Genomic DNA, 19,806 nt, shown 5'->3' on the forward strand with positions numbered 1-19,806 from the left:
CAACTGTCATAAATGTATTTGTTTTTTATTTATTTTCCAAATTCCTTTCCAGGCTCCTTGTTCTCGTAATAAATATGGATAATTGCTCTAATGTATGTCCTACCTTCTTATTTCTTCGCAAAATGATATTAACTTGTGTTTTTGTAAACAGTGATAGCTGAATTTCAGCAGAATACGAAAACTGAGGTACAGTGAAGACTATTTAAGCCCAAAAGTTAAAATGTATGCATTTCAATTACATGACAATTTTCCATCTATTTTGATCACATAACTCCAATGTAAAAAATGACATTTCAATCCATCTTTATTAATCATGTTCATGTAATCTAACCAAATACATTGGGTTTATGCATAATACCTGAGTAAGTCCAATTTAATTGATTAATGTTGAGTTTATCTAATTTATTCATGTTGAATGAACATGATTAATAAACATGGATTGAAATGTCATTTTTTACATTGGAGTTATGTGATCAAAATAGATGGAAAATTGTCATGTAATTGAAATGCATAAATTTTAACTTTTGGGCTTAAATATTTTTTTGAGTGTATTAGTGGTTCTTTTGGGCACTCATTCAGTGCTTCCTTACACCTGCAGTGTAAACCTAGAACCCCAGAGAGAGAAAATATGTACTCCAAGTCAGTGCTTTGTAGCACTTCGCAGAGCTGATTATTTAATACTTCTAGAGTGAGAATGTACTCTGACTGGTGTACAACCAACACCTTTGAGGTGAATTATCAACACTTCATGAATGAATAGTCTACACATTAGATTCTTGCTGCTGTTGTTGTTACAGTACATACATATATAATATAGTTAACATTATAGTTAAACTTTAATTATTTTTATCAAGAACCATATTTAGTTTTACATTTATATGATGTAACAAACAACTTGAAAATAAATAAATAAATGTGTCCCCGTCAACCAATTAAAGGGGAATTCCGGTGTAAAACGGATTTGGGATATGTTTTGTATGATAATGAGTTGAAACGTTCGTTTTGGAGCACAAAAAAACGCATATAGACGCTTAATAAAACGAGGCATTGAGAACTTTGTAAGTGTACAGATTGTTTATTAAAAAGTACATTTTATACACACAATACCATCAGTAGATCACCCGTCGACACCATTTTGTTTTCAAGACTCGATAAGTAGATTGGCCAACACAGAGATTGTGACATCCATCAGCAACACACAAGCTCTGGCGGCATGCCATGGGACCTTTAAAAATAAAATAAAAATTATCAGGATACAATTACCCTGTGAAACTTCACTACACGATCCACAGCTTCCCGGATACTGATTTTGACAGCTCCCTTCTTTCCACTTGGAGGTGGTGGCAGGAGGTAGACCAGCAGGAGAAGTGAGGCCATGTCACTATCCCAACCTGAAAAGGGAGAGCACATACTTTGAGCATGAAATACACCTGATGAAAGCACATGACACAACATAAAAGGTTCAAAAAGTTCTTAGTCAGCATCTAAAAAGGTGGCCAAATACAAACAGGTTATTATCATAGGACCCTTTTTAAAAAAAAAAAGGGTCCTATGTTCCCCAGTCTCATACAAAGAGGGGAACATAGGACCCGGGGAACATAGGACCCGGGGAACATAGACACGCTCCCACTAAATTAAAGCCACGTGCCTCGTTAGCATTAGCTAAAAATGTTAACGAGGCGTTAGCTAAATTGAAGACATGTGCCTCATTAGCATTGGCCATTAAGTTTGACGTTAGCTAAAATCGTTAGCATTTATAAGTTGGTTATCAGATCTAAAAGACGAAGAAATGCTGAATATTCTGCATTCAGGGTTTCTGCAGGTTTGAACAAGTTAAATTTAAGCCTCTAATACCTTCTTAAGACCCATTATGAATACAATTTCTGACCTATGTGAAGGACATACGCACAACTAACTATGAAACATAGAAACCCTGTGCATTATTCACTTGGTACTTTTCTTACCTGTTTACATTCCCATGAAGTTCAAAAATGTCTTCGCTCACTCGGAGCAATTCCTTGGCGATATTGATTCGATCCTCTCTAGTCAACCGTCTCTGCCGAAACAGTTTTCCGCGTAGTGTGGAAGAGGACAAACGGTCACATGTCTCTAGATTCAACCAATGAGAAGGCGCAGCGAGCCAATGACGAATCGAAACCTAAACCGACGTGCCGCCGGGATAGTTGGACACTCAACCGTTGTACACTCAGGGAGTCCATCATCCTAAAATAAACACTTAAATTACTCTACACCAGCATTATACTTAGAGACAACACCCAAGAGTGTTTCTGGTACACCCCAAAAAATGTACTTAGTGCCTATTCAACACCAAAGTGTATAAAATCTACTCTGGTCATGAATACTCTGGGATTTTAACACTTTGCGATTTGCTGTGTGGCCATGTGTGCAATGGAGTCGTTCTTCGACTGTTTCCTTCTTCGCATGGATGCTCTGTGATTACCTGCCCCTCAACAAAGCCATGCAAGGGGCTACCAATTATGTGCTTGAGCACAGCAACTTATATTTTACAACCTGCTCGGAGACACAATGGACAACGCTCCACTCTACACGTGGGTCAGGTGAATGAGGAGATTGTCCCAACCTTAATAATAAAATTCCCGTTCTGCGGTGTGAAAGCGGAAAGCGCCACATAGAAGTACCATGCTTCCTGTTAGAAGACGAAAGGAAAATAAAAGTCAATGGTGTGGATGGGGCAGTTGTCAGGTCAAAGGAAGCAGAGTTGGTAAGCTCATATATGGTCATCAGTGGGACTCCTCCCTCTGTGGAGAAGACTGCGGCGTTTGGACCTGCCCGGGACCTGTGACCAGTGACGGCAGGGGCGTCAGCTTCCGACCAGAACGTTGACCGTGCACCATGAAACGGATCTGATTTGATCGTGGATCAGGATTGCACACTCAGCGTTTAGGTTGTGCATTCAAGGAACAATTGAACAGTCCGATCTATACTTCAAATAAAAGGCGGGGCATCTTAAATGTCTCTGGACTTTTATTTCCATACACAGCAATTGTATTTTCTCTTTCAAGTATAAGAACTACTAGATGCCGACACAAGGTAACCAAGCAGGTGATCCTCACCGGGCCAGTTAGCGTTAAATGGCGAGTTACTGTTGCTGTTGCATGCTAACATTGGACGTTTTGCGTTTCTCCAGGGGGCCCATAACCGCAGAATGGCCTCTTTATTTCTCATCATTATCGTATCATTGCGAGGGCCTGTTAACCAACCCCCCTCCAACCCCACCCCGATCTTTTCACTCAGCGGATCCCACATAAAACACACACAAAGAAACACACACACAAAGCTTAGCCAAGAGATTCATGGGGACTATTCATTTAACACACACACACACAAACACTCACTAAAACTGACACTATCGCACACACAACGGTGGCTGTTACCCCCTGTCCCTCCCAGGCAGATGAGTGCTGCAAGATCACAGAGCGGCCGAGAGACACATATAAAGACACTTCTCTCCTCATTCATTCTCCCTTTTATATCCTTCTGCTGTTCCGCCTCCTCTCTATTGATTTTTCCGAGTCAACAGCCCTTTGTTCGCTCTCCTTTCTGGCCTCCCATACCGCCTTCTCTTGTTTCATCTCCTCTTCTTTCTTTCTTTTTATCATCTCGTGAACAGCGTACAATCCCTTTGCTCTTTGGCCCCAGAAGAGGCTGAGGCTTTTAACTCGCTCTCTTGAGTTCTGTCTCTATCTCATCTCGACTCTTAGGCCCGTTCTCCCTCTCCCTCTCCCTCTCTCTCTCTCTCTCTTAGCCCTGATTGGATGCTGTACAACATTTGTGTGTGTGTTTGTGTGTGTTGAATGACAAGGACGCATAACTCCCTTTAAACCAACATGGTTCTCTCTCTCTCTCTCTCTCTCTCTCTCTCTCTCTCTCTCTCTCTCTCTCTCTCTCTCTCTCTCTCTCTCTCTCTCTCTCCACCTCTCTCTGAGCGGTGCTTGACTATCAGCAGGGGGGGTGAGGGGGTCCAGACGGTTGGAGGAGTTCCACTGAGGAAACATGCAGGGACAAATTGGACTGAGTTTTCTTTAAAGTAAGGAGGAAGCCAGGTTGTGTACGCGGCGAGTGCCACACAGAGGGACTGTGATGCTGGGAGCTGTCGAGCGATGAGTTGCCCTTATCATCCAAGGAAAGAACGAATGGCCTTTAATTTAGACTTTTCTTTAGGAATCAATTAGCACTGTTTTTATTTTTACTGATAACATGACAATGTGAAATTATGTTTACACTAGCCCCGTTTACATGGCACTGATCTGATCCGTATAGATTTCTATGCGGAATAGATCTGTTCCTAAAATGTGTTCCGAATGTACTGTATACATAGGGCTGTCAATCCTCCCCTCAAATAATATTCGAATTTCTAATGCTTCTTATGTTGAATATTCGAATAATATTCGAATATTTTAATGTTTTTTTTTTTTTTATTATATCATTATATACACCGATACCATTGTATTATTAGGCCTACGTCCCGCGTCCACTAGAGGGCGCGTCCACCAAATCTGTTATGTAACATTTGCAACAAGTTTTACCAAATCAATACAAAACTTATATAAATAGGTAAGATATAACGCCAGAACAGTGTTTCAATAGCTCGCACTCCCAGCCCCCTCCTCACAGCCAGGTTAATAGTGTGCGCCATGCAGGGGAGATTGGTGACTTGCAGGTGCCTCTCCACGGTGTTAATGTAGTTACCAGCGTTGTCTGTAGTGATGGCAAGAACTGACTGATGACTGACGTTGTACTCTCGGAGGATGTTATCTATGACCTCGGCAACATTCTCGGCAGTGTGGCTTTTTTTTAATTCTGTCGTTTGGAGAACGATATCCTTCATTTCCCAGTCCTTGTTTATGAAATGTGCCGTGACCGTCACATATGAGTCCGTGGCCACTGATGTCCATCCATCTATGGTTAGGGCGATCGATTGTCCACTAATAATTTCACGGATGTTTTCTTTAGTGGTATCATACAGCTTTACAATTCTGTTGGTAATTGTCCCACGAGAGGGAATCGTGTACCGTGGCTCAATCTCGCGGATGAACTCCTTAAACCCGTCCCCTGCGAGATGTTAACTGGCCTCATATCTTTGCAGATAAACTATCTTTGCAAATAAGCTTTTTCGTTATTGTCTCTTGCCGCCCAGCTGGCAGACAACGAGATGAGGAGGGAGGCAAAAACGATGTTATTCTTGGCTGTTTTGACCGTGGCTCTTCCTCAGCCGCCAACTGCTAACGTACTCCGAGTAATGCACTGAATGGAGGTGTGCGCTCATGTTGCTCGTAGTCGAGTGGTACTTTAACGACTTACAGCATAATTTGCGTCGTTGCTAGGCAAAAGTTAAATGTAATTCTTGACTTGTCAATAAAATTTGCTAAAAAAAAATAAAAAATAAAAAGTTCGAACGTTAGTTGCCGCACTCGAATGTTCTCCTTTTCTAAAAATTTGAATTATATTCGAATAGCGAAGTTCGTTTTGACAGCCCTACATGGCAGTAACAAAAGTGTCCGTTATGTCTCTCCCGCACACCTGACACATCTCTGGACCGGCGGCGACATAATGGATGTCTTATCACTATCGGGGATTTTAAATTTGATTTTAATGAAAGCACAGCAGGAGAGAGCTTTTCTCTGCTTGCTCCTTCAATTAAGAAGGAGGACAGCGCAGCAACGTCAATTTCTCGTCAGATCTTTATATTTACCCTAAGCCCCGCCGCAAACAAGAGGAATTTGGATGTTCGGCATAGAATCTATGCCGAACAGATAATTGTATTCCGAATGAGGCGTATACATGATCATTTTCTGTTCCGCATAGAAATCTATGCGGAACAGATGTTCAAGTTCAAGTGTTTTTATTTGTCACATACAATAAATTGAAGTGAAATGTTAAAGGGTCAATGCTCCACACTGTGCAAAAATAAATAAAAATATAAAATAAAATAAATTAGTTAATTTATTTAGATAAAATAAAAAAATGTAAATAAAATCAAATTTAAAAATAAGGTATTGATGAGGTGATGGCGCTGTTGACGCTGAAGGGGTACACCATGTCTCCGTCCACCAGGCCGGGCGTGTCCACGAAGGTCAGCAGGCTGAACTTCTTCTGCTTGGAGCTGGAGACCTCAGCGGACAGGTAGTCGGTCACACCTTTGAACTCAAGGAAGGGTCGGAAGTGGGGGTAGAGGTGCAAGGTGGCGTTGCCCGTCAGTGATTCTCTCTTGCGACCGCTTGTGATGAAGGTGAAGCCTTGAGTCTCAATAGCCACGCCGGTCTTCTGAATGTGCTCCTCAATATACCAGTTGATGAAGGAGCTCTTCCCTGCCGAGTGGTTTCCCATTTTCATCACGAAGATCTTCTTCCGTGGAGGTAGGAGATGCACGTCCACACTGCTGGCGATCTTCACCAGACCGTGTTCGCTGTCGACGTACAGATTGTGGCACTCCTTCAGAATGCGCTCCCCGGGTGCGGTCGTGGTGGTCTCCAAAGGATTCGCCACCGCGCGGGGCTTTCTGCTCGACATGGTGACAGCAGCGCGGAGCGGCGGCTGCTGCTCCGGAGAACGATACTTTAGGACTGTCTGCGGGGGAAGAGTTACGGTGTTGCCTCCCAAGCCTGTTGAGTCCGGGAAAAGCCGCCCCGCTGCGCCCTGGCCGAGCGCCCTCGTCCTCCTCAGGGGGTCTGTCCCCGGATCCCCCCTCCTTGGGGCGTCTACCCGTCTGATGTTTTTGGACCGTTCCCAGGAGCTTTGTACGCTAATATAACTTTTGCCCGTAGAAACGATTGTTTGTCGTGGGGGGAGTGAGAATCCTCAGCTGGAAACGGCGACTTGCATGTCAAAAGACGTGCCAGACAAATAAAATAGGCCGCACTGATCCCTTATTTCATAAAAGCAATTTGGTGATCATATGTGATCATACTAAATAGGGTGACCAGATTTGAGTTTGTGAAAAAGAGGACACTTCGTTGCGGGGGGGGGGGGGGAGGGGGCGAGGCGAAACATGGGTATTTTTCTTTAGTTCGTCCTGTGGAACTTGCATTTTACGTTTAGGCAATGGCTGCCAGATGTATGTGCTGTTGTAAACAGAGTGGAAGCGGCAAGGTGCGCAATGTTGCCAGATTGGAAATGGCAAAGTAACGTACCAAAGGGCTCAAAATGGTCGTATTTGGAGGATAATTATCCGTGGCTCTGGCAACCCTGATATTCGGTCCGCCCAATGACATACTCTCTCCCACCTACAGTCAGCTCGCAGCTAAAGTTGGAACGTAAGGTATACTATTTCCGTGAGGACTTGGAAGGCCGTAATAACCAGTCTACATATACAATGGTAACTAGTATGTTTCATGTGAAAGACCCAGAACACAAATATTGCGCGAGGCAAAAACAAATATGCGACATATAATGTCCGAAAACCGACATTTATCATCAATTATAAAAAAAAAACACCCGGACGGGACGTAACAAGTGGACATGTCCCGGGAAAAGATTACGTTTGGGGCAGCCTATACTAAAAGTCACATCATTAAAAAAGATAAAGGTGTCGTTCTGAATTTGGACATAAGGGCCTGTTCACAGTGAGAATTGTTATTCTATATCACTGGAGACAGTTTTTAACCCATTTTTCGTCCTTCTAGTTGCGGATTTCTCCCGTGCTAGGCTAATATCGCAAGTTAACGGAAAAGCGAGTCCTGCTATTAAAACAGTCGTACCCACTCCCCAGTACCCCGAGGTCATCATATAACACCATACTAAGATTAAATGTCCTGTTATAGAATATTTTAGAAATAAACCAACCTTGCATTGCATTGCATTTTGAGTGAATTGCTGGTCTCAGCGCATGTGTGTGTAGTCCTGGTACAGTCCTAGGTGCGGGTAACGGCGCGGCGGACTGATCCCTAGTTACCGGGTGGCGGGTCTAGTTTATTACCTGCCGCGTCCAATCTACAAACGCCGAGTACAGTGGAACGAAGGAATTAGCGTATTCATTAAAAGAGATGGCCACGTTTGGAGGGCTTAGCGATGCATCCAAACTGCCATATCTTTTTTAATTGAATACGCTACCCCGGAACCTAGTTATCAGTCCGCCGCTGCGTAGCCTATACCCATGAATATAACACTGCTGCTGAGACCCATCAATTCCCTCAAAATGCAATGCAATGCATGTTGGTTTATTTCTAACTTATTCTATAAAACAGACATTTTAAATCTATAGCTGGTGTTTTATGATTGACCTCGTGTGACTGTGGATGGGTAAGACTGTTTTTAAGCACTAGCTTTTTCCCGTCCTTGCGCTAGCTACAAGAGAACTCCGCAACTAGAAGGACTGAAAAAATGGGTTGAAACTGTCTCCAGGTGATATAGAATACAAAGCTCACTTGGAATCAGGCCCTATGTCCAAAATTCCGAACTACCCCTTTAAAATAGAAAAAAAATAGGTACAATGCACAGTCCTAAACAGGAGGGACCCGGACGGCGTCTGGACACAGGCCCGCCGTCGCGACTTTCCGGCTCGTAAACACGTTCCGTGCCATTTGAAACGGTCGATGGCCATTCCACCATTATCCGAATGCGTCCGCGTCTCCGATCTTGAATTGATTAGCCCGTTGCCCAATCAGCGTTGAGCTTGACCCGACGTCACTGGCAGAGAGTAGTGAGCTTGGACAGAAGCATACGGCCGACATCTTTTCTTTATTCTGTGTGGAAATAGTAACATAGATTACGGCCATTAAATGCTTTTAATGGACAACAGTTTTAACGAGAAATAGTGCATTTTACTTTCATTAATGTCGCTCGGTGAATGTGAAGGATGTTTGGTTTGATAGTTATGACGAAGAGTGAACGCTCCTTCACTTGCATGGACAGAGTCTCTGGTTGCTAAGCACCTCAACGTCTTGGCGGACTATATATCTGCTGATCAACACTACGAATGCTGGAAACACACCAGACCACCATGTGAAGTTATTTAACCCGATTATTGTTATTTAATCCGAGCATATCAGTCTTTATCATGGGTGTCTTTACGGGGACAGTTGCTGTTGGCATCTTACATTCAAGGCCACTGTGAATAATGTACTTAAGGTAATCATCCTTAAATTGTATTGATGATAGCTGACAGATGTAATTTATTTTATTCAAATATCATCCCTTAAATTCAAATGGTTGCTAAGCAAAAGAGCCATTATAGCAAAAAGTGTTGCAACTGTCCCAGGTGTCCTCTATTCAATCAATCATTATGTATGACTGGCATAGATAGTTTCATATTACTCACGGCAACTGAGCGGAAAAAAACATTCCACCCTGTGCTGTTTTTAACTGACTCCAAGAGCGGACGCAATCGGACATGGTCGGAAATGGCATCGACCGTTTCACGAAGCATTCGGAATTCAAGATCGGAGAGCGGACGCATTCGGAAATGGTCGGAAATGGCATCGACCGTTTCAAATGGCAACGACCGTTTACGAGACGGAAAGTCGCCGCGCCGTCACCATGGCAATTATCATGGTTATTAGAATTATAATTAAGATGTGTCCATGTAAACGCGGCTAGTGCTTCTGACTTCTGTAGTATGACATAATTATAAGTAAACCCTTTTATTAGTGCAAGCAGAAAACGGCTAAATAAGATTTGATCCTTGGAGATTTCATTGGATTATTATTATTAATAAAAACCAAAAAAATAAGGATTTATTACACTTTGTTGTAAAATAACTGACCAGAATAAACTTTATTTTTTTCAATTTCAATTTCAATTTTTCAATTTGTGAACAATTCATTCCTGAATAGGTGAATGTTTTGAGCTTAATAGGTCAAAAGGGCCTTGTGTAGCCTGTCGCTCAGGGCTAGTTAGTGCTAGGTGCTTTAAATGTCAGTTAAGAAAGAAATGTCTGGAAGATGTTTGTCTGTTTTGATCTGCTAGTCACTGTTTGAAGTGTTATCATTTACAACTGAAAATCAGAAGCCTCCATTTTGAGACTTGTGTTTTACCATAAATTGAGGTTGCGTAGATTGCTTAACAAGATCAGGAAGAAGTGTGAAACTGTTGACAAAAGTAATGATTATAATGTGCTGCAAGCGCACACAACACACACACACACACAAAAGTACATGTTTTAAATTCTTTGCTCGAGTCAAGTTACTAAAAAAGACCTGGTAAAGTTGAAACCCTGATTCAACTTATTTACTAAAGTAAAAGAGGAAATATACTCAAAATTTAGATTAGAATTCTGACCTTTCTGACGAATGTTTCTGCATAAAGCAAACGAAAAGCTCGCCATGTTAATGTTATTCAAAGAAGGTCAAAGTTAAACCAATCTGACTTCAATAAATAATCTATCAATTGAAAAATTGGAGAGATTCACCAAGCACTGCAATGTGTTGCCGTTTTGGTCTTAATTAAAGAAGAGAATAACGCAGACAACTGTATTCATTATTCAGTGTAACCCCCATGTTCCCGGAGTGACCGAGGGCACTACCGAAGCAGAAATAGGGTTACAGATTGGTGGCAGCGGTGTTTTTTTTCCGATCTTCACCTTAATTGGCCAAGGCATTCACTAGCACGAGGGCGAAAAGTGATGGTGGGGTGTGGCACCCCGTACGTTTTATTTATTTATTTTCTGTTACAGTGACAAACGACTGTCCTGCTCTGGACGGTTTGATAAGTGGACTGAAGATTATTATTTTTTTCGCCCTGCCGTTTGAGTGGACAGCACTTTTCAACATGTCCGCTCCAGTCATTAGAGGACGTCATTGAGAGATTGAGGACAACGAGGGCGCTCGCTAATAATGCAGACGCATGCACACGACCCAGTCAGACAAAACAAAGACTTCACTACAGCGTGGAATTGCCGCCAAGTTTCCACGGAGTTGGTAGGGACAAAGAAAGTTTTTCTCTGTTGAAAGTGAGATTGGAGCTTGCAGTTAAGGCATGCGCGGACGGACGTCAGCTTGATATTGCTACAATACTTCCCACTCGCCTTAGTGAAGATGCACTAGCATATTGGCTGTCCTTATCACCAAATGTGCAGCAAGACTATGAAGGATGTACGGCAAGGCAAAATTATGTTTTTGGGAGAAAGGAATTTTTGCTGCACTTCCAGACATTTGTAAATGCACGACAGCGTTTGCCAAGGGAACCATTAGAGGTTTTTGCTGCAGAAATCACAAGACTGGTTCTGGAGGAATTCCCCAACTAATGTGTTGCAGCTATTGCCATGGAAAGCTTCAGAAGATTTGTTACTGGTTTAGACCCCGCTCTCGGAGCGAAATGTCATGAGCACGGCTCAACTACACTGGAGGAGGCTTTAGCCGTTGCATGTAAATGGGAACGTGCATAGGAAGCTTTGAAACTCCTTTCTCCACCGGTTTCATCAAATGCTACCATACAGCGTGCCACTTCCACACCACAAGGTGAGCCACTTCTAGCTATGGTTTCCGACGCGCATGAAAGCCCTCGTCCAGATCCATCTGCTGGTGTAATGGATGCTGTCTCGCAGCTCTCAAAAGATGTTCAAGCCCTCAGACTTCAAGTTACTCAACTGAGACAAGACCAGTGTTGTGCAGTCAGGGGAGGCAGGTGAGGCAGAGCCTCACCTGACATCATGAAAAGAAAAAACGAATTATGAAAAAATTATATAAAAAAATTAATAATACATTATATATTGGTATTTGTCTACTGATCTGTGGTCTAAATGTAATTAATGTACGATTCCAATAATTTAAAAATCATTTTTATTATCAAAATTGCTGAATTTGCCTTTTTCCTGAGGGGAAATACGCGAGCTGAGGCGGGCTGAGGCAGCGAGCAGTGCTGCCTCACCTAGAATTGCGCAATCCCTCACAAACGGGTAGAGCCCATGCGCTCAACCCAGTTAGCTTTTTCACCGTTGTCACCAATGTATTGTTTGTAGACATTTTTATTGTACGATGGCGCTTTACTTAAACTAGTTAATGTATTTGATGTATGTGTATAACATATTTATTCTTGCAGCAAGACAAAAATGCTGATCTGACATAAAACCGCGCTGAAAAAACATGAAATGAGGCAGCCAGTACCTCTGCCTCACTGAACGGGGCGTATGCATGAGCCCACAGTGTTAACAGGATGCTTCCGTTAAATTCTTTTAAGCAGTCAAGTGCACTACATCAGTTTGTTTATTTAAAAAAAAAAAATCTGACTGCAAAGATGGAAGATAATGATTCAATAGCCAAGCTCAGAAATTTCTCAAAACTGGTCTTTCAATCAAAAAAAATTGGTAATAAATGATGGATGACCAATGACGGGGCTTAACGGGTTGCTTCAACAACGGGACAGAAAGTAACGCTGTCTTTTCAAACAGAGTGGTACAGCCGAAAAGACTGGCTGTGTGGCTGTACTAGCCTACGAGAAATTGCCTTTTCTACTATATAACATTTGGGTTCATATATTGTAAATCTGAATCTGGAAAAGTCAGTGCCTCACCAGCCACGGACCTCACCGCACGTCTCTGGACAAGATTATAGCCATTCTGCTAGTCACTGTACTCCTCGTGCTGAAACCTCCAAGTGTGAGTACCACCCTCCAGCTGAACAGAGGGGTGAGCGTGGCAGGGACAGACATCGCCGCTCTCCATCTTTTTCTCCAGACCCTTCGCTGTGCCACCATCGGTCGCACAGTGGTCATTCCCATCTCGGATGCGTTCCTGGTCGACGCGACAGGCGCTACTCGCCTACTCCTCCATCTTCACCACATCGTCGACAGGATCCCCATACTAACAGCAGCCAAGGTTATTTCAGGCACCACAGCCCAGGCGGGCGCTACTCCTCTGCACCTTCATCTTCACCCAATCGTCGACCTGACCCGTATTCTACTGGCAGCCAGGAGCGCTTCGGGCACTATGGCCCGAACAGGCGTCACCCTCCTGACCACTTGGATTCAAGACAAATTCACTGCAATGACTCCCGCCAGCACACCTCCTACTCTTCTCCATATGGTTCGACTGCACCAAGGTACGACTCACACCAGGCCTACTCTGCTAGGGAGGGACAGCCATCGCTCAGAGAGAGGAGCCATCATGTGAGCTTTGGGCAGGGAAACGACTGGTAGCAGATGCTGAGGACCAAGAGTTTGCTGCTACTGGTGATGAGGTCCCACAGCAGGTGATACCATTTGCACGCAAAACACCCACACGTTATGTGATGGCTGTAATTGAGAACATTGCTACAAAGGTATACCTAGATACAGGTTCAGACACAGCGCTAATCAGTGAAGCCTTTAGGATGTCTATCCCATCTCTGAGAACTAAAGCTATGCAACACTCTGAACTTCTTCCTAGAGCAATGGCTGGTGACTGTTTAGACTTTCTTGGCACACTTCCTATTAGCATCAGACTAGGTAGTGAGCAATTTACCCACACTGTTCAAGTTGTCAGAGATGTTAAACAACCTGTGATCTTAGATTTGGGACATTCTAATTGCACATTATGCAGCTGTTGATTGAGGGAAGGTGTTTTTAAGGTGGGCAGCTCAACTAGCGTCCCTCTCATGCGTGTTACTGATGCTGCCCCTTTTAGTTGCAACGCTGTTACTTTGTCTCCTGTTGTTCTCCCTGCTATGTAACAGATGACTGTTTTGGCGAAGGTACAGCCCACAATTGGGGTACCAGATCTTGACGCCGACTACACAGGTATCCTAGAGCCAGGCCCCTCTACTTTTCAGGGTTTGTTAGCCGCACGCACACTTGCTTCTGTACGGGCAGGACTGACTTATCTCAGAGTAATGAACCTGACTACAGCTGATATACCTGTCCCATGTGACACTAGGCTGGGTGACTTTCACCCTGTGGGCGACACAAGTGAGGATGGCTACTTAATAGCTGAAGCAAATGTAGCCACAGTTACGGCATTAGTCAACTCCTCCCCTCAGCAGAAATTGCCTGATGTTGACCTGAGTCAGTTAACACTTACCAACGAGTAGCAATAAAGGCTTAAGGCTTTGCTGTCGACCTACAGCAACGTTTTTAGTGCTCATGATCAAGAATACTGACGTACCAACGTGGTCAGGCACAGTTTCAGGACCACAGATATTCCTCCTATCAAAGAAAGAGCATACAGAGCCCCACCTAACATCAGAGCAGAGATAGACCGACAAGTACAGCAGCTCCTTTCTAACAATATCATTGAAGAAAGTTGTAGCCGCTGGTCCCCTTTTGTATTAGTGAGAAAGAAAGATGGCAGCTATAGGTTATTTATTGATATAGAAGACTGAATGCAGCCACCATCAAAGACTCATACCCTCTACCACACCCTGCAGCGGCCCTTGACAGCCTGTCAGGTGCATGCTGGTTCAGCACAATGGACTTATCCAGTGGGTATGGCAGGTGGAGCTTGAGCCACAAGACAAAGAGAAAACGGCATTCAGCACAGGCAGCACACTGTACCAGTTCAAAGAAATGCCTATGGGTAACCAACGCTTTTTTCACAGTGGTCACAGATCATAAGCCCCTCATGAATCTGAGGAAAGCCCCGGTGGATAATGACCCGACTGGCATACGTAGCCGCTGGATACTGGAGCTTGATGTGTATGACTACAACTTCCAGCATAGAGAAGGTAAACAACATGCCAACGCAGATGCCATGTCCAGGCGTCCGGGCCCCGAGACACACAACAAGGCTATTCAGTGTCTCATCTCTTCCATCACCTTGACAGACGGGGATGATAACCCTACCTCAGGTATTCCTGAAATCAGTCACACACTGTCGGATGATTCGGAAAAACTGAAGGAACAGCAAAGTGAGGATGAGTGCCTGAGTGCAGTGATTTCATGGCTAGCGGGCAATGCTCAGAGACTACCAATAGGTCGCCTGAAATACTCTTCCCCCATACTGAGAAAACTCTGGCATGAGTGTCCCAGATTGACTGTTCGACATGGAATCCTCTGCAGGAAGGTAAAGAAAAGCCCCCACACACCTGCAACCTTTCAAGTTGTTTTTCCTGCAGCTCTTGTTTCCACAGCATTGTCGGGATTGCATGGCAATACGTTTAGTGGACATTTGAGTGCAGAGCGCACACTGCAGAGAGCCAGGCGCATTTGTTATTGGCCATACATGACCCGTGACATTAACAAGTTTTGTGCCGAGTGCTTACCATGTCAAACAAGCACTTCCCCAGCTCCACAAGAAAGAGCCCCATTGCAGCCGATCCAAGCAGAGAGACCATTTCAAAAGATTGCTGCAGACAACAATGAGCTACCTATCACTACACAAGGAAACAGTTATGCTCTAGTTGTAATGGACTATTTCACACACTATGTAAACCTTTTCCCACTGAAAGACCAGCGTGCTATAACTGTTTCGAAGTGCATTTTGAGGACTATATAAGGCAACATGGTTTGCCAGAATCAATTCATACGACCAGGGCCGCCAGTTTGAGTCAGACCTCGTTAAGCATCTGTGCGGTTTGCTTGGCATTGACAAAACACGTACCTCACCGTACCATGCCCAGTCAGACGGTGGATCGACTAAACAGGACTTTGAAGGATCAGCTGTGTAAATACATATCACAAAGTGGGGGTGAATGGGACCAGTACTTGCCACAGTTTGAGCTTGCCTGTAACTCCCCTGTCCATTCAAGTACAGATTTCTCTCCGTTCTTCCTTGTGCATGGGAGAGAACCAAACTTGCCTCTGGATGTTACGTTAACGACTTCAACACGTGGAACGCCAGCAGCGTATGCCCACGACCTCAGTGCACGCTTGTCACAAACTTCCAGGGACGCGGCCCTAAAAGCTACTGTGTCCAAACAGCATCAAAGACTCAATATGACAAAAAAGCCGTGTTCCACCCTCACCAGCCAGGGAACCTTGTTCTGTTGGATGATCCATCACAAAGAATGAAAAAGCTTGCACCCCGATGGTAGGGCCCTATTGTGGTCCAAAGGAGAATGGGTAGAGACGGACAACCAGGGGTCACCTATGAGATCACAGATCCAAGGAGTGAACGCTCACGCTCATGGGTTGTTCACCATAATAGACCAAAATATTACAAAGGGACTCTTCCAACTACCCCAGTTCATAGTCAGTCGCCCACAAGGCCGGCTGAGACGGGCACCTCAGAGACATCAGTCCCTCCCCTCACTGCCTTGTCAGGGGCCTTGCCTTTTCACCCTCCTACTCCTCCTCCTGTGCCTTCAAGAGCTGGGAGGAAGCTCTTACCTGCTACTGACAGTACTGCCGCACAGCGCATTGCTCCCCCTTCCCCTCATTCCCAGTCGTCCGCCCCTTTCCCCCTCCGCACCTGATGGACATTCCATGTCGCCTCAGGAGTATCTGCCTGGCACGTCCCGATGTGGAAGCACGGTTAGGCAACTTAGAGTAGTGTAGGGGTTTGTTGGACCCTTTATAGGTTGTGTTTATTATGGGGGTACTGTGAACTTCTGTTACATTGTTTATGCGTACCTACCTTGGGTCGCAATGTTTCGTATTTCAAATCCTCTGGAGTCATGGACACTGTTGTGGTGCTGTGTATTCTCCCCCTGTGTTGGCCACGCCCCCTGTCTGTCTCTGTGCCTTGCCTGCCACTCAACTGCTCACACCTGGCCTGCATCAACTCATCAACTCCCCTTCAAATACACCTGGTTTCCCTGCAGTCATCGCCAGATCGTACTTCGTGTTACCGTGGTAGTTACTCGTTCCTGGCTCCAGTGCAAACTCTCTAGTGTTCTCTCTTGTGGAATTCTCGTGCCTCACCTTTGTTTTCTCTCACCTATAGTTTTTGGATCGTCACCTCCAGCCTGCAGTCTTCACTCCCTCCAGCCTGATACGCCCCACTCCAACCTACCTCCTGCTTCACTCCTAGCTGTACTAAATAAACCTGTTCACCGTCACTCCAACTCCTGTCCTGTCTCTGTGTTCTGCTCTTGGGTCCAGCAGCTAACGCTACCCTAACAGATTTCTTTAACAGGAATGTTATGTTTTCTAGTTTCTTTTTTTTTTTTTTTTTTTTATCAGTATGTTCGGGTTCCTGCACTCAAAAAAATATTTAAGCCCAAAAGTTAAAATGTATGCATTTCAATTACATGACAATTTTCCATCTATTTTGATCACATAACTCCAATGTAAAAAATGACATTTCAATCCATGTTTATTAATCATGTTCATTCAACATGAATAAATTAGATAAACTCAACATTAATCAATTAAATTGGACTTACTCAGGTATTATGCATAAACCCAATGTATTTGGTTAGATTACATGAACATGATTAATAAACATGGATTGAAATGTCATTTTTTACATTGGAGTTATGTGATCAAAATAGATGGAAAATTGTCATGTAATTGAAATGCATACATTTTAACTTTTGGGCTTAAATAGTCTTCACTGTACCTCAGTTTTCGTATTCTGCTGAAATTCAGCTACAACAATCACTGTTTACAAAAACACAAGTTAAATATCATTTTGCGAAGAAATAAGAAGGTAGGACATACATTAGAGCAATTATCCATATTTATTATGACAACAAGGAGCCTGGAAAGGAATTTGGAAAATAAATAAAAAACAAATACATTTATTGACAGTTGTACAAATTAGTACAATCTCCTGTGTGTGTGTGTGTGTGTGTGGAGATTGAGATTGATCCAGAGGCAACTGTTAGTGTGATCTGAAGAGCACTAAATTACAAGAATAACGCTGAGCTCAATACCTGCTTGATACTGGTGATATGTCACAAAGTTTACACTCCCACATTCACACAAACCTGCAGAAAAAAAAGAAAGGGTGGAAGGGACAGATTAGCTGATCAATATTTTAGTAGAGAAAACCCAACAAAAAATGCCACTAATACTTACTATTAAGAGGTTGCCCTGGTTTTCACAAAGTAAATCCAAAGAGAGAATACCTGAATATGAAAATTGAGGAAAAGTAGGCTATAAGTGACAATTCACACGAGACGATAAATTGAAGTCCATGGGCATGAATCCCCCCCCCCCCCCCAACAGCCGCCATTACCAACTCTCGTCCAAAACTGTGGTAATATGGCATCTTTGGACGTTTTAATACATTTGGAGATGGCAAAGTATAGCATATATTCAAACTGTGTTTTATCAAAACAACCACGTTTTCATAGATTACCAGTACACTCCCGACAACAGGCTCTCACTCCCTACTCAACGGCTGGACGTGTACGGTCGGCAACCACTCCCTCGATTGCACCTTAACGGCCAGTAGCCAGTCAATCGCGGGGACATGCGAAATACGATAGCTAGCTAAATGCTTTGGCAGACCCAATGTCGTAGTGCTAGCCACCTGACGTAAACCATGCCTAAATGCTAAGGGCACAAGCCGTTGCACAACATAAGCCAAGGGATTTGCGATACCATTGAGCAATAGCATATTCATGGTGTTTCATGACTATTTTCCTAGCCAGGTTACCCAGCTAGTTAGCTAAATAGTTAGCTAGTGCTAGTTACAGTGCTAGATAACTCGCCTAAATGAATAAAGAAACGCTTATATTCAGTAACAGAACATCTATTCTAATGTTACCCATTAAACATGTGGACATCTAATAAATAATCGGTTTCTAGTTAACTTAAACGGATAAAAAGCTTACCAAACTCGGTCCATTTATCAGCACGAGGTCTGCTGGTTCAGGAATGAAAGAGTGGCTTCAGGTGGATCCAATGAATTCCAGTGAAACGATTAAATAGACTTAATGTGAATAAATCAGATTTAATTTCCTATTGAACTGGTTTATGTTGTATTTAATGAATATGGATGAATATAATATATGATGTATTTACTTTAAACAGGTTTAATTTAAATGTTAAGCTTAAAGTTTATTATGGCAAAAAATCATTTTTTTGAGTGTTGCTACTGTACTGACTTTGAGATGTGATATGGATACGTTGTTGTGTTTCAACAGGTTCCTTGAAATGGGGACATTTCTATTTGTAGTAGGGGAAGACTGTAACCTTGTAGTTCGCATTATTTGCATTGTTTTAATTTTAATTTTCATGGTACTGTTGGGATTGATTATTTTGTTGTTTGGTATATATGTGTTGCGATGACATGATATTGGTTCCGGCCCATCTTTTGTTTTGGGGGGAAAGTTGAGTGGGGTGAGCAAATGCAGATATTCACTGAGCACATTATGTACTGTGTTGCCGTGTTGGTCTTAATCAAAGAAGAGAATAACCCCAACAACTGTATTCATTATTTAGTGTAACCCCCATGTCCCCACGATCCCGGAGTGACCGGAGGGCGCTACCTGAGCAGAAATAAGGGTTACACGAGTTCTCGCAGACGTCATTTCACCCTCGTCTCAGTCTATGACGTAATTTTCCTCTGGTAACGTCTATCTTGTGTGATATGCACCGATGGATAAACAAAGGGATTGTCCTTTCTAACTCTTATAGTCCCATCCATTTCGGTTGTTATCTGTCCTGATGTTTGGAAGGAGCACAATGAGGCAAAATAAAATACTAATCGAGAATCACCTCCAATGCATTAAAACGTCAGTAACCATTTGTTGGTGTAGAAAGGTGTAAAAAAGTACAGATATTTGTGTTAAAATGTAGAGAGTTAATGTAAAAAAAATAAATTGAAAGGGAAGAATAAAAATACTAAAGTAAAGATACCCGAAAACTGTATATAAGTGCATAACATAGTAGTTGTGCTTTGATACTTCCCTACTCGACCTCTGGACCTTTGTCAGAAATGTATAAACCGCCTTCCACAACAGGTAGCAGGCAGTAGCTAATCACCCCAGAGCTGAAACCCTCCGGTGTAGTGACCCCACCTTGCGG

At 43.3% G+C, this 19,806-nt stretch overlaps 1 long non-coding RNA gene across 2 annotated transcripts; it reads right to left on the reverse strand.

Moving 5' to 3' along the window:
- Positions 1 to 17,494: 17,494 nt before the first annotated feature.
- On the reverse strand, positions 17,495 to 18,857 carry LOC130384714 (uncharacterized). Of its 2 annotated transcripts, XR_008895903.1 has the most exons (4): positions 18,612 to 18,857; positions 17,851 to 17,900; positions 17,706 to 17,759; positions 17,495 to 17,530 (listed from the first exon to the last, which is right to left on the reverse strand). It is a non-coding gene; the product is annotated as an uncharacterized LOC130384714 (long non-coding RNA). The 2 variants fall into 2 exon arrangements; XR_008895902.1 differs by lacking the exon at positions 17,495 to 17,530 and having other exon boundaries at positions 17,540 to 17,759.
- Between the last annotated feature and the right edge of the window lie 949 nt (positions 18,858 to 19,806).

The sequence above is a fragment of the Gadus chalcogrammus genome, chromosome 6 (genome assembly GCF_026213295.1).
Source record: "Gadus chalcogrammus isolate NIFS_2021 chromosome 6, NIFS_Gcha_1.0, whole genome shotgun sequence".
In the NCBI taxonomy this organism is placed as follows: domain Eukaryota; kingdom Metazoa; phylum Chordata; class Actinopteri; order Gadiformes; family Gadidae; genus Gadus; species Gadus chalcogrammus.